Source organism: Miniopterus schreibersii (assembly GCF_964146895.1).
Source record: "Miniopterus schreibersii genome assembly, chromosome: 1".
Lineage (NCBI taxonomy): Eukaryota > Metazoa > Chordata > Mammalia > Chiroptera > Miniopteridae > Miniopterus > Miniopterus schreibersii.
Genome location: NC_138101.1, coordinates 11,488,526 through 11,501,929, shown reverse-complemented (window position 1 = coordinate 11,501,929; position 13,404 = coordinate 11,488,526). Strand labels below are relative to the sequence as shown.

General features: G+C 42.3%; 1 long non-coding RNA gene across 1 annotated transcript in view; it reads right to left on the bottom strand.

Annotated features, from left to right (window-relative positions):
- The window catches only part of LOC308558669, a 45,102-nt gene that overhangs the window by 25,782 nt on the left and 5,916 nt on the right, over window positions 1-13,404 (bottom strand). The window contains exons 4-5 of the long non-coding RNA XR_013999041.1: window positions 6,382-6,827; window positions 3,371-3,509 (exon numbers count right to left, since the gene is read on the bottom strand). This is a non-coding gene — a long non-coding RNA (uncharacterized lncRNA). The remainder of the gene's footprint in view (window positions 1-3,370; window positions 3,510-6,381; window positions 6,828-13,404) is intronic.

Here is a 13,404-nt window from a genome sequence, read left to right as displayed (position 1 = left end):
AGCAAAAATTATTCCTACCTTACAAAAAGTTTCAACCACCGAGTTTAGAGGCAGATCCTGCCCTAGCCTTCCTTGAGATCATTGAGGCCCCAGCCAATACCTTGACTGCAGCATTGTGAGGCCCTAAAGCAGAGGCCCCAGCTATGTCATGCCCAAATTCCTGACCCAGAGATACTATGTGATAAAAAAACGTGTGTTGTTAGAAGTTGGTATTTTGAGGCAATTTATAACAAAGCAATAGATAACTAACATATCTCACTAAGGTCTATTCTGAAATAACAGCCAAAATGACTGTTGGAGAAGCCACATCAAGGCATTCCTCTCATTAAAACCACCCAATGGCTTCCAGTCTCACCTGGAACAAAACCCAAAACCCCACAGCAGGCAATGCGGTCCCACCTGATCAGGCCCCTTCTTAGCTCCCTGACTTCACCTCCTGTGAGTCTTTCTCTCATGTCTTTGAGCCGCACTGGCCTGCCAGCTGTTTTTGAACATACAAGCATGTGTCCTTTCCCAGAGCACTGCTGTGTCATCCGCTTGGAAGACCTTCCTCCAGATGGCCCCATGGCTCCTTCACGCCTTGTAGTCTCTGCTCCATTGTCTCTCCCAGTGAAGCCTTATAAAGCAGCAACGACTTCCCTCCCGGGCACTATCCTCCTTCCATACTTTATCCGCTCCCCCACCCCTTACAGCATCTTCCCTGTGTCATTACTCCTAGACTTACATACTCTCCCTCTCCCTCTCCCTCACTACAGTAAAAGCTCCGGGAAGGGGGGCTGATTTATCCTCGGCTCTATCCCCAGTGATAGGACAGAACTTAATACATAGTAAGCACTCAATTTGTCAAATAAATAAATGAACTTCTGGTTCTTTAGTAGTAAAATTGGTATATTAGAAGCTATAAACATTAGATGGGAGAAAAATGAGGATGGGACAGGACTCTAGTCAAGAACTACGTTGCAAACAACACATAAATAGCCCTAGGAATATGAATTGCTATTAAAAACCTACCACTGGTTACGATATGGAGCAAAATTATAATTCAATGCTATTGTAAGCTAGTAATTTTTCACATAAAGAAAAAAATTGGTTTCATAATCACAGACTGTACCCCTAACCTTGGCTAATCATCTTGCAAATGCGCGCGATTAGTCACAATGGGTAACGCGGGAGAGCGTGTCAGCCGCTCAGACAGCACCATCCATCACCCGCGCGGAAGAGCCGGCCCCGTCCCGGCGGCGGGAGCATCGACGCCGCGTGCGGGGCGATCGGAACCCAGGTCCCCGAAATGCACCAACATTTCCGTAACTGCTCTCTGACACAACTAACATTAGCCTATTAGCGAAAACAATAGATTTCACTTTGGAAGGCTTAGGGGAAAGGGACCGAATTAAAAGCATAAAAACAGATCCCCCGGGCAGCCTCGTTGGTTGTTTTGATAGAACATCCGAATGTAAGGCTATTTAAAGAAACAGCATTTTATCAAAATGTCAGGAAACCCAACTCATTTTTTATGGGAACTACCCATTTGATTCCAAGTGCCCTTCGATGCAAACACCACCGATTGACACCGAGTCAAACAGTGTATATGGCAGAATTACAGGTGCACCAATTCCAGGATGTGATGTTCAAAACTGGCCGGTGAATGTAAAAGACTAAAAAGAACCTCTAAGAACAGTCAGGAAGGTAGAAAGCTAAGTGAATCGGGGTATCGAAAGACATTAAAGATGACAGAAAAGGATTTTTCAGCTGTTTGGGGCAAGAGAAAATGGTGGCGTAGGTCTACCACTTAAAAACTCTCATGTTAACAGGTGACAAAACACTAAAATATTTCTATTTGGTCTCCTTCAAGTTTGAAAGGTCCAATTTAGAAGAAGGAATTATAGCCCAAGATAGTAGAGAAGATAGTATAAAGGGCGCACAGCCACTTTAAGTGAATTTAAGTCCCTAACACCAAGCAAATTACATCCTCAGAAGCTGAAGGAATTTGTAGATGGAATCTCAGCACCGCTTTTTGGTCTAAAGAAAGGGGGAGAAGCCAGAGGATTGCAGGAAGCTCTATAGTGCTCCGTCTTCTTTTTTTAATCAGAAATATATTGTCTTGATTTTTTTAAGTGGCAGACATAGATTGCAGGAAAATCTAAGAGGGGGTTTATTAAGCGTAAGCCTTTCAACCATCTCAAAAACAACAACGGTTATACAGTAGTAAGAGCTTCCGGACACGAGTCCAAGCAACTCATCTGCAGTAGTGCTCTGCTCTGGGCTTGTAGTCAGTCTGTTTTCTTTTCAGATCAGATGGCCCAGGTTTGCTAGAAAGAACTCCCTGAGCTATGGAGGCAGGACACGGATTTGAATCCTGGCCCTGCCATTTTTTTCCTGGAAGATCTTGGGGACCACACCTATTCTCCCTCCCTCCCCCCCCCCTTTCCCTCTCATTTATTCCCAGTGCTGTCTCAGAGTTGTTATAAAGATCTCATAGGCTAATCAGTGAAGCACCTTGCACACTTCACGGCACAAGGTCGACTTGGTCCTATGTGCTAATAGAAATCCCATTTCCATAGTTCTGCATTCCCTGAGAGAGAGGCTCAGCTACAGCAACACTCCTGGCCCCTCTCCAACTCCTGTTTACTCATTCGTGTACATGAGAGAAGGTGACTGGCTCGTCCAGCTCAGACCAGCCTAATTGAAAGACACGTGCCTTCTGGTCCCCTTTGCTGCCAAGCGGAAAGCTTGTGCGGGCAGGCTTGGCTCACGCAAAGGGAGGCATGTGGTTGTCCAACACTGCCTGTGACTGGGTGGGTACAGCAACCTAATGCAGGAGGGTATTAGGAAGCTTTGGGGGCCACGGATTAAACCAAATTCCTCAGTTTTATCAGCCATCAAGCTGATATTCTGATTAGCAATCTAAGTCTGACACTTGAATCTCAATCCTCGGTGGGAAGATTGGGGGTAGAGGGTGGAGAAAAAAGTGTTATTTATCAGCCAACTAGAACCCCAACAAGGTGACAACAACGATGCTAAAACTAGTAAATCAGGGACGCTGCTCAGATATTTTACACTTGGAACTAAGTTCCTTAAAAGACAAAACCTGCATACTGATGAAGAAAATGGTTAAACGTATGTAAACTACGTAAGTAATCAATGATATAACATCAAGAGGATTGATAATACTTAATATTTCCTTAGCACTTAAAACACCCCAGACACTCAGCTAAGTGCTTCGCATGTACCTTCCTACGCTTCCCAACAGTCGGTTGAGGCAGGTAGTGTGATTCCCCATCTTATAAGGCAGGAAATTAGAGTTCAAAGGTTAAGGGATTTGCCCGGGGTCACACAGCTGACAAGTAGAAAACTAAAGTTACAAACTCACCTCTAATCCCGGTTCATACTCCGATCCAGGGGCTGGATCTACAGGCCAGTGAAGCTTTGCTGGGACAGCCATGCCCATTTGTTTCCATGTTGTCCATGGCGGCTTTTGCACTATTACGGCAGAGGTAAAACCATATTGCCTGCAAAGCATAAAATATTTAATATTAGCACTTTTATAGGAAAAGTTTGCAGACTTCTGCTCTAGTGTAAGCCATTATTTCTCGAGGGCTTCCATTCCATGCCAAGGAGAAAGAAAAAAAAGACTCCAACTTGGTCCTTCCCTTAACATTGGGTGACTAGATAAACACTGGGTCAATGCACACGAGGTTTCCTGTCCAAAGCAGGGTCACTTGAACAGAACATGCTGTTCAAAGTCCATTAAGGAAAGAATTCAGAAACAGTACATATCCTGTGGTATCAAGTGATCTCAATTACTCACCCAACAGTGACTCTGGAGAGGGTCAGAAATAAAAGAGAGTCCTAGTAATAAAGGAACATGAGGGCAAGAAAGAAGGTCATCCTGGTCACGCTGTGCCAACAAAAGTAATAAATACACCATGTGCCATATACATTATTGAAAGTTTCTCTACCAAAGTTACTGAGACCATTATATATTTCTCAAGATTACAATGAAGCTGCCTTGTAAGTGTGCAGGGAGAAGTTAAGAGTAATTTATCTCTTAAAGATGCCAACACAAATTGGTCATCTATAAGTGCTCTTGAAGCTAGAAGTGTAATTTTGCTCTACGCAGAACAACTAAAAAAGACCTTGTTGGTGCTGGCGCCTCAAATATCCCCAAACCACCTGTGGTTAAGACAAAGGTAAGTGTATAGCGTACCATGTTCATGGAGAACACAACCTCCACAAACTTTTGTCATGTCTTGGTAGGCAAATAAAGTCAGAATTAACTGAGAATTCAAAGTTTATTTCAAGGCGGGTCTCTCAGGGCAAGAGAGCTTGATGAGAATTATATGAGGATTAAGATACCAACAGTCCAGGATTGCTGAAAATAGTAAGACAAGGTTTTTTGAGGCAAGACATTCAGAGAATCTTAGGATGCAAAGTGTGTGTTGGTGATTTCCATTGAAGTCTGGGTGGGTCTTATGAAAGTAACACCAATGAAGACATTGGAATAGTAAAGTCAAGATAAACCTCTACGGGGAGTGAGGGGACTAGAAAATTTAATTCCTGAATGACCAAGCTGTGGGTAAGGGTTGGTGGTTTCATTTCTCAACCTTCATCTTCAAATCAGAAAAGCTGTCTTTGAATAAGCAATAGGTAAGAGATAAGCTATATAATGACAGGTAGATAGATTCTCTATATACATACATGTTTTAATATAATGTACTCTAAAGGGATTCAGAACAGGCCACCCCAAGATATGCTACTTTGATATGTAGATTATTTCCAGCTAAAGGCAATTGAGACTCTGGGGCTCAAGAGAAGCTTTTACCTCTTCCCTCCAAAAATATAAATTGAGGTCCTTGCTCATAATAAGAGTACCAGGCATAACTTTTTATGACCTATCTATAGGGCAGGGCAAACGTGTAACTACTGAACATTGTCCTTCAGATGACCTTCCTCCCCTCTGAAGCCTCAAGGCACTTTACCTCCTCCTTATACAGAACCTTATTTTCCCTTCCACCTTTGAACCTCTCGTGTGTGGGGTCTCTGACGCTCCCCTGTATGTGGGGTTCCCATACGTACATAAGTAATTAAATGTGGTCATCTTCTCTTTTATCTGTCTCAGGTTGATTTGATTATGAGACCAGCTGGGAGAACCTAAAAGGGTAGAAAAAATTTATTCCTCCCTACAAGTCCGTATAGTGTTTAGTCTACCAGGTTGGTGGTTAAGATGCCAGGAAAGAGACTCTGAATATAATTTGTTGGTATCTTTCCTCTTCTTCACTTTGGTGTTTCGACAATCATTTTTTCTTGTGTCTCCTGACTTGGGGCCCTGCTTAGCTTTCAATAGCCCTAATCAGAGGCTTTTTACTAGTTGTAGAGACCATCCAGTCTTGGCAGAGAACTTCCAGTCTCTGTATCTGTATTTGTACAAAGTCCAGATGTTTAATGTAGATCCATCAGGTGTAGTAAAAGGTTGGGTGTTTCATCTAATTCTTTCCACCTAATGCTTGCTCCTAGTTATTCATAAACCAGATTTTCTTTCCTTTGTGTTATGCAGCATTTCTGAGATGTGTCATGGACATTAACGCTACTAACCATCCTCCCAGTTCAAGGGTTACAGTTTAGTGCTTCTACTTGTTAGGTTTAAGCCCCTATTTTTTACACCGTATTTCTGGTATCAACAGATGATGAATTACAGAGACATTTGGGAGGTTCTACATCATTTTTCTGTATCAATTATATGAGTGGGAAAAGTTTGAAAAGTTAAATTTCCAGTGTCGCTTTCTTAAGCGATCATATCAATATGGCTAGTGCTCACCCCTACTCAACAAAAGACTCATGCAATATATGTTCCACCTACCCTCTAAATAGGGAAGGAAAGCATCCAAACTTTCCTTAGGTTGCTGGCATTTCAGCTTAGGGTGTAATTCATCTGGAATATTTAGTCTCTGAAATCATGGGAGAACTAACTCCTGAGATGGGGCCCTTACTGAGTCCTGGACCAATGCACTCTAAAGGCCACAGCGAAGGAATATCCTAGATAACGTGAATGTCTCCTACAGCAGCCTCCTCCGGTCGCCTTACCTGGCTACCCCAGCTTTTAGCCTTGACAATCTCCCCGGTTAATAGACCCTAACTTCCCAATTATCTGACCATCTGTTCTCTATTTATCTTGCACACCCTCTCAGTCTCCCCAATAGTCAGAGCATGCTTCCAAATCACTGCTTTTCCCGTTCATCGGTGCCTGGGCTTGACTTTCCTAAAAAAAGCATGCTCCGTGCAAGGAGCCACCACCTCTGTTCTTCTCTTGGAGAAGGAAACTGCTTTTACTTGTAATAAAATCAAAACTCAGCTCACTCCAAATTGGAAATTCAGGAAGGATACCTGATGGGAGAGTTGTGCCCTCTTTTTGTTTGGATGGTGGGCGGGCAAGGATGGAGAGAATGAAGAGGGTCCGTATTTGCAGAGGGGAGCCTGCGGATTCCCTCTGCCGTGAGTATAGTTTCACAGAGCTGGGGAGTAAGTTCCAGGCACAGGACGAGGAGAGGCCATGCTCGGTGTCTCCAAAGCTCATCTGAGTGGACAGAAATCCATCCTGTTTCCAATGAGCCTTTTCGGCTACAGGTGCCAGTGGTCGTTAGGCCTTAAATTCCTTAAGCAGAGTTTCTGTCACTAAAGAAGGCAGAGCCAAGGGGAGTGCATGGTGGTTGAGGGAGAGTTTCCTTGGGAAAGGGCTGTCCTGGTGTATTTGTCACCAAGGAGTTGTTCTTTAGCTTCTGGAGTCCAGCTATTCGTCTGAGGTTCGATTTTGAGAGTTTTTCTTGGAAAACCTGGAAAATACAGATTTTTATTGTGTTCTTGTTATCAAAATCTGAGTGCCTCTAGATATTCATGTCTTTCAGCTGCTCTTATTACAGAATTATCTTCGTAGAAGATCCCCCCCTTTTTTTCCCTACATCTTAAATTAGCTTAACAGTAGGAATATGAAATAAAGGCTTGATCCCACATCATCACCACAAGTTAGTTTTATAGAAAGAATGCATTTTATAGGAAAATAGTGATTTTCTGAAAGGGGGTCACCAGATCATCTTGGGTATAAAACATTCAGAAGAAATTTGTATGACCTCACTGCTTAAATTTACATCTGGAAAACTGGAACAAACACACAGAATGAGACACGCGTACCCCTTGTAAAGAGAGTTGTACCACAGTCCGATCTACTTGACATCGTTGGCCCAAGGTCACTCCCAGCCAAGGGCTCAGGAAACATTCAAAATTCATTTCAAGAATTCATATTGATTTTGCAGGCTGATTCCCAGAGAGCTTCTTGGGTTAGACTCCCTCCCCAAATGGCTCTAAGTGCTTACAATTTCATTTCAAACATCTGCTTCAACAATCAGCTCTGTGCTGGTTTTAGCAACACATGGACTGACAGACACCATTCTTGCTGACAACAGTTCTGATTCAGTCTCCGCTTGAGTGGTGAGCATTTGTATTTGGAAGCCTTATCTGAGCTGTCACCGTTATGTCTTATCGACCCCAGGCGAATGGCCGTCCCTGGATCGTGCAGGCTACTGAGATTGCCTTAAATAAGAATGTCGGAAGAGCTGGACTCCAGTATTTGCCAGATTGTTTTGTCCCCCAGGGTTTAACGTTTTCATTTTCGACAACTGAAATTGAATTTTCTGATTTAATTATTGGGTGGAGGAAAGCAGGAGGTGACAATTCCAGTCAAGACCTGCTGTGCTGGCCTCACCTAGAGCAGAAGTCCTTCTTTGACTATTTTTATGAAATTCACCAGCTAAGATGGTTTTCATATTTTTAAATGGGTGGGGAAAACATGAAAAGAGTAACACTTAAAGACACCTGAAATCGCAACTTCAGTGTTCAATAAAGAGTAACTGTAACACAGTGGTGCTCTTGAATTAATGCGTGGTCTATCGCTACTTTCACCATAGCAGTCCCAACAGAGACTGTGTAGCTGGGAGGGCGGAAATAGTTACCATCTGGCCCTTTATAGAAGTTGACTGACCCCTGCTTAACATTCTGAAAAGAAATGGGAAAAGAGAAAAGACTTCCTCTGGAAGTGAGCCCCATATTTTTACCTATTTTGCAAAAGACAAAATTTTGCCGGAGACTTTGTAAAGGACTCGATATTTATCTTTAAAAGACATAAATGGGCCAAAGATGGCCTGAGTTCAGTGACTTATTGGGAAGGTCTTCTCTCCTTATGCCTCGGTGACAACAGAAGCCTTAGAAACGCCTCCTCTGGGCCTCGGGCCTGGAGTCTCAAGCTCTGTCTTCTAAAAACTGAGCAGAGACACAAAGGGAAGAAAACAATCATTCTTGATTGTCTCCTGCAACAGCTGAAGAGAAGTCAGCTGAAAGTCCCAAGCTCAGGAGTAAAACTCAGAAGCAAGTCTCACAAAAAGCTGCTGAAGGATCCTGCTGGCTCGGGGGTGGGCTGGGCTGGGGGACGGGGGTCGCTGGGTGTGGGGCGCAGGACTGGTGACTCTGTGCTCAGCCTCAGTGGGTTTTGTTCCTTTGGTGTTTAAATTGCTGTTCACTCCCTTCCTTGTTACAGAGGCAGTCTGAGAAGGGTTGATTTAAAATAGATACTGTTCTTGGGAAAGAAAGATTTCTTCAAATCCTACTTGTCACTAAGTAATCTCATTAACCGTAAAACAGGGAGAAATTAAATGACGATAGAGATGTATCGCCAGTCAAGTGTCATTAGGACGTTATTAGTTTTTGAAACGTCGCACTCGGGTTTCATTCTACTTTCTTTGGTCCCTCTTTCTCGGCTGCCTTCTTCTCTCCCAAAGTTTAATAGTTTAAATATGTTTTTCCTATTTTTTTTTTTTTTCAGAGAGAGAGAGGAGGGGAGGGGGAGAGAGAGAAACCTCCATGTGAAAGAGAAACATCGATCAGTTGCCTCCCACGTGCACCCATACTGGGAATTTTTGGTGCCAGGAATGACCATCAACCAACTGAGCCACACTGGCCAGGGCTCTCCCAAAGTTTAACAGTTTAAATTCTTTAGGAAAGATGCTAGCTAATCCCTTTTCCTTTGTCACTTTTATTATATATATATATATATATATATATATATATATATATATATATATATATATATATATATATATATATTTTTTTTTTTTTTTTGCTTAAGAAGTCTTATCTTCACCGATTCTTCAACAATGTATATTTTCTGACAAAAACAAACAAAGAACAGAAACAAAACTGCAGCCCTTGCTGCAAACTCCGCACTACCATCCGTAGGGCCTGTTCACCACCTGCAGGCTTCCGGTGCCCTCGGCCGCAGCAGGCCCCAGCAGCTCGCGTGACCCTCCCACACAAGCTGCTCTTCCTCCAGGGTCTCCTATCTTGATTAAAGACATCCTCAGGCACCCGGGCAAGTCAAAAACCTGGGGGGCATCTTCAACATCCCCGTCTCTCCAAACCACCACAAAAAGGAGTCTTGTAGTTTCTTAAATATCATATCATTCATATATGTCCACTTCTCTTTTTTCCTGTTCCCACCGGTTTAGCTTAAACTACCAGAATCATCTCTCAGCTCTGGCAAGCCCCGCCTCATTGTTTCATAAAATCTATCCTTGTGCAGTCCCCCATCCCTCCAATTTCCACACAGGAGCCAAAAGCAGCACATAAAAATGCAGCTTTGATTGTGTCTTCCCTCCGCCTTAAACCCTTCAGTGGCTTCCAGCTGTTATTAAGGTGAAAACGTGCTTAATGAAGGCAGACAGGCCCTGCCAGGTCTTCCCCTCGCCTGTCCCTCCCGTCTCCATCGAGGGCCCAACTCCCCTCCGCCCGAATCCCTGACAAGTTGGCCTTTTCTCCTTTTCCCAAATGCTCCATTTTCTTTCCAGCGGCAGGAGCCTTCCGCAGGCAGCTCTCCCTCTCTAAGCTCAGCTGAAATGTTACTTAGGACAGAACTCCCTCGGGGCCACTTCGGTCTGTGAGAGAGGCAAAGCCTGTGAGCCCCAGGGAGGTCCGGTCGGCAGTCAGTCCCTAACTCCCAGGAACCGCCTGGGTCCCACGCAAACCTGCTCACCTTTCCCCCAGCGACCGGACCTACATTTGAAGGGATGTTACAAAGAGCAGTTTTGGTTAACCCATTTTTTTTTTTCCAAAGGACCTCCTTAGGGCAACAGATACTTTCTTGCTTTATAGTTTTTACAGTTACATTGTCATATTTCTTACACTTACATAATTAAGAGGCTTCCTTCAGGAGATTCTTCTTGGAACAAGTAGGATATACTCTGATGACGTGCTGTCTACTGATGGCAAAAACTGACAAATATATTTACAATTTTTGCTCTCAGTTTATTTTTAAATCATTTTGTATTCTTCTTAAAGAGTAAATATATGTATGTATAGATTTTTTAAAAAATCAAATATATAAAAAAGGTACACAATGAAATGTAAGTCTCCTCACAGCCCATCCCTCTCCCACAGGTAAAGTATCGATTATTAAGTCTCTTCGTATCCTTCCAAAAGTACTCCATGTACATAGTCCAAACACCCCCTCCACACACACATTTATTTATAGAAATGAGGCCCTGCTATAGCTCTCTTCACTTAACTAGGAGATCATCACAGCACAGAGACACTCTTACTCTCCCTCCTCAGCTCTGCACTTGGGGCGAAGTGTATCCCTTTGCGGTGTAACATGATTTACCGAAGCCACCCTCTTTATTCAACTTGTTAATAGACATATATGTTATTTCCAGTCTTGTGTGGTTACAAAAAACATGCACCAATGTTCCATGAAATTGCTATATCAAAGGGTATTTGCTATTAATCTTTTTGAAAGATGATATCAAATTGTCCTACGAAAAAGCTGTGCCCCTAATTTACAGCATGGTGACTATAGCTAGTGATAATATATCATGCCCTTGAATATTGCTGAGAGAGTAACATTTTAAATGTTCTCACCACAAACAGAAATGTAAGTGTGTGACAGGATGGAAGTGGTGACTAACAGTTGGTGGTAATCATTTTGCAATTCATAAATGCATCAAATCCAACCTTATATACCTTACACTTACACAATGTTGTATGTTCATTGTATCGCAATAAAGCTGGGTGGAAAAGCAAAAAAAAAAAAAAAGTACCCATTTGTATTGCCTCCAACTATGTGGAAGAAGGTTGGTTTCTCTGCCAAGTACTATCTAACTTTAATTTTTTTCTGATTTGATGGGTGAAAATTAGGGCCTCAGTTTCTATTGGTCAGTTTGTTTGCTTGTATTTCTTTAATTACTAGTGAGGCTGAGCATCCTTTCATATTTCACACCTTCTACTTTTCTCTTTCTGTGAGATAGCTATTCATACATTTCACCTGTTGAATGTTTTTTTACTGATTTGTAAGTTTTTTCACATAATAAAGAATTATTTCTCTACAATATATACTGCAAAGTTTTTTAGCAACTTAAAATTATTTTTTTACATGATCTGTTCAGGCAGAATATGAAATTTTATGAGATAAAATTGATATAGTTGAGTTTTGTGTCTTGTTGTGGTATGTACGTGTACATATGTACACACATATACACCTATATGGTTACGTGTATGTATGTAAATATGATTTTTAAAGCATATTTTATGATTTTTTTCTATTTAAATCTTTGATCTCTCTGTTATGGAAGAGAGGGATCTGCTGATCAGCAGTGAGTAATAACAGCTGGTAACTTTTAAATAGCAATTATCCTTTCCTGGGAAAATTTAAAGACCTTCACAGCAGTAATTAAATGAGTGTACACTCGTCCTCCCCATCTGACAACAAATACCTTGAAGGTAGTGACCGAGCCTTTGTCACCCATTTAATTTGCTCTCAGTACTGAGAAGAGTTCTTTGCACACAGTAAACTCAGTAATTTACTCAGTAAACTCAGTTCATTCATTTACTAAAAAAAAGAATTAATTCTGAAAATAATCCTTAACTTTAAAATTATATTAGTAATTTATGTACATTCTAAAAAATAACAAACAACACAAAAAATATAAAGAACCCAGCCAGGTGGAGCAGTTAGTTGGAGCACTGTCCTGCATAACAAAAGGTTATGGGTCTGATTCCCGGTCAGGACACATATCGAGGTTTCGGGTTCGATTTCCTGCAGGGGCAAATACAGAAGGCAACCAATCAATGTTTCTCTCTCTCTCTCTGCCTTCCTCTGAAATCAATGGAAAATACCCTTGGGTAATTTTATATACATATATATATATTTAAAATTTGCTTGCAAGCCTCCCATCCAGAAATAACCGTGATCAACATTTTGTGACTTTTACTTCCTACTATGTGATATACTATCAGATGTAAAGATAGCAGAGTGCACAGTTTTGTTTTGTTTTCCTGCCATAAATTATGTATTTGGGGAACTCACCCTATCCTACACTTGTTCCAAGGGGTATATTTTCATCCCAGGCCAGGTCAAAGGACTTCATTGCCCCCACCCCTCCTTCAGGGGTGTGACCCAAGACAGGCCAGTGACAGACCCCCCCCGGAAACACTGGGAGAGAGGACTGTTGTTTTGCTGGGATTTTACAATATGAAGATGATAGAAGGGTGGAGCTGCCAGGTGAGTCGTTCTTGCCAGAGAAGAAGCCAACCAAGTAAGAGGAGATGGAGAGAGAGACCTGGGGACATCCCTTCAGCTTCTGGATCCAGCTACGCCTGACTATTCCCACGAACCAGGACTATATTCCTTTCTGGGTTTAAGCTGGTTGGAGTTGTGCTTCTGTCACTTTCATCTGGAATAGTTTTGACAAACATAGGAATAGTCTGATAGAATTTCAGGGTGTTCTGGCGAGGACCCTAAGAAATACGTGACTCTTGACTCTCCTCTTTTCAGAGTCTTCCTATGGGCAGGAAAAAAGGGGGATGGACACACAGAGCAAAGAAGAGCAATAGCAGAAAATATTCTTAGCTGACTGAGTAACCAACCACCCCTGAGACTCTCAAGTAAAGGTCAGTCGGGGCACTGGGCCACCCCCTACACAGGATCTCCCTCTCTCCCAAGGCTCTTTATACAGGGCAGGGCAAACGGAGGTTTGCAGTGTGAGTCCATGAAACACAGTTTATTCTGGTATTATTATTAACTATGGTATTATTTTCCATACAAACAACAGTAAACCTACGTTTGCCCCACCTTGTAAACTGCCACATTAGTTGCCAGACAGGTTGTTTTGATTATACAGTCCCATCAGAAGGGACTGAGTTTTATATTGTGAGGATGAGAGAAGCTAATTAAGCGAGCTTTTATAGCCAAACAGGCTTCAATTAGATGAGTAACTGCCTGATAGGAACAGACTTGAGCAGCGAGAGCAGCAGCTCTCAGAGGTGAGTGCGAGTATGAGAAGTTTCCATGCACAGTCAACCAAGCAGAGA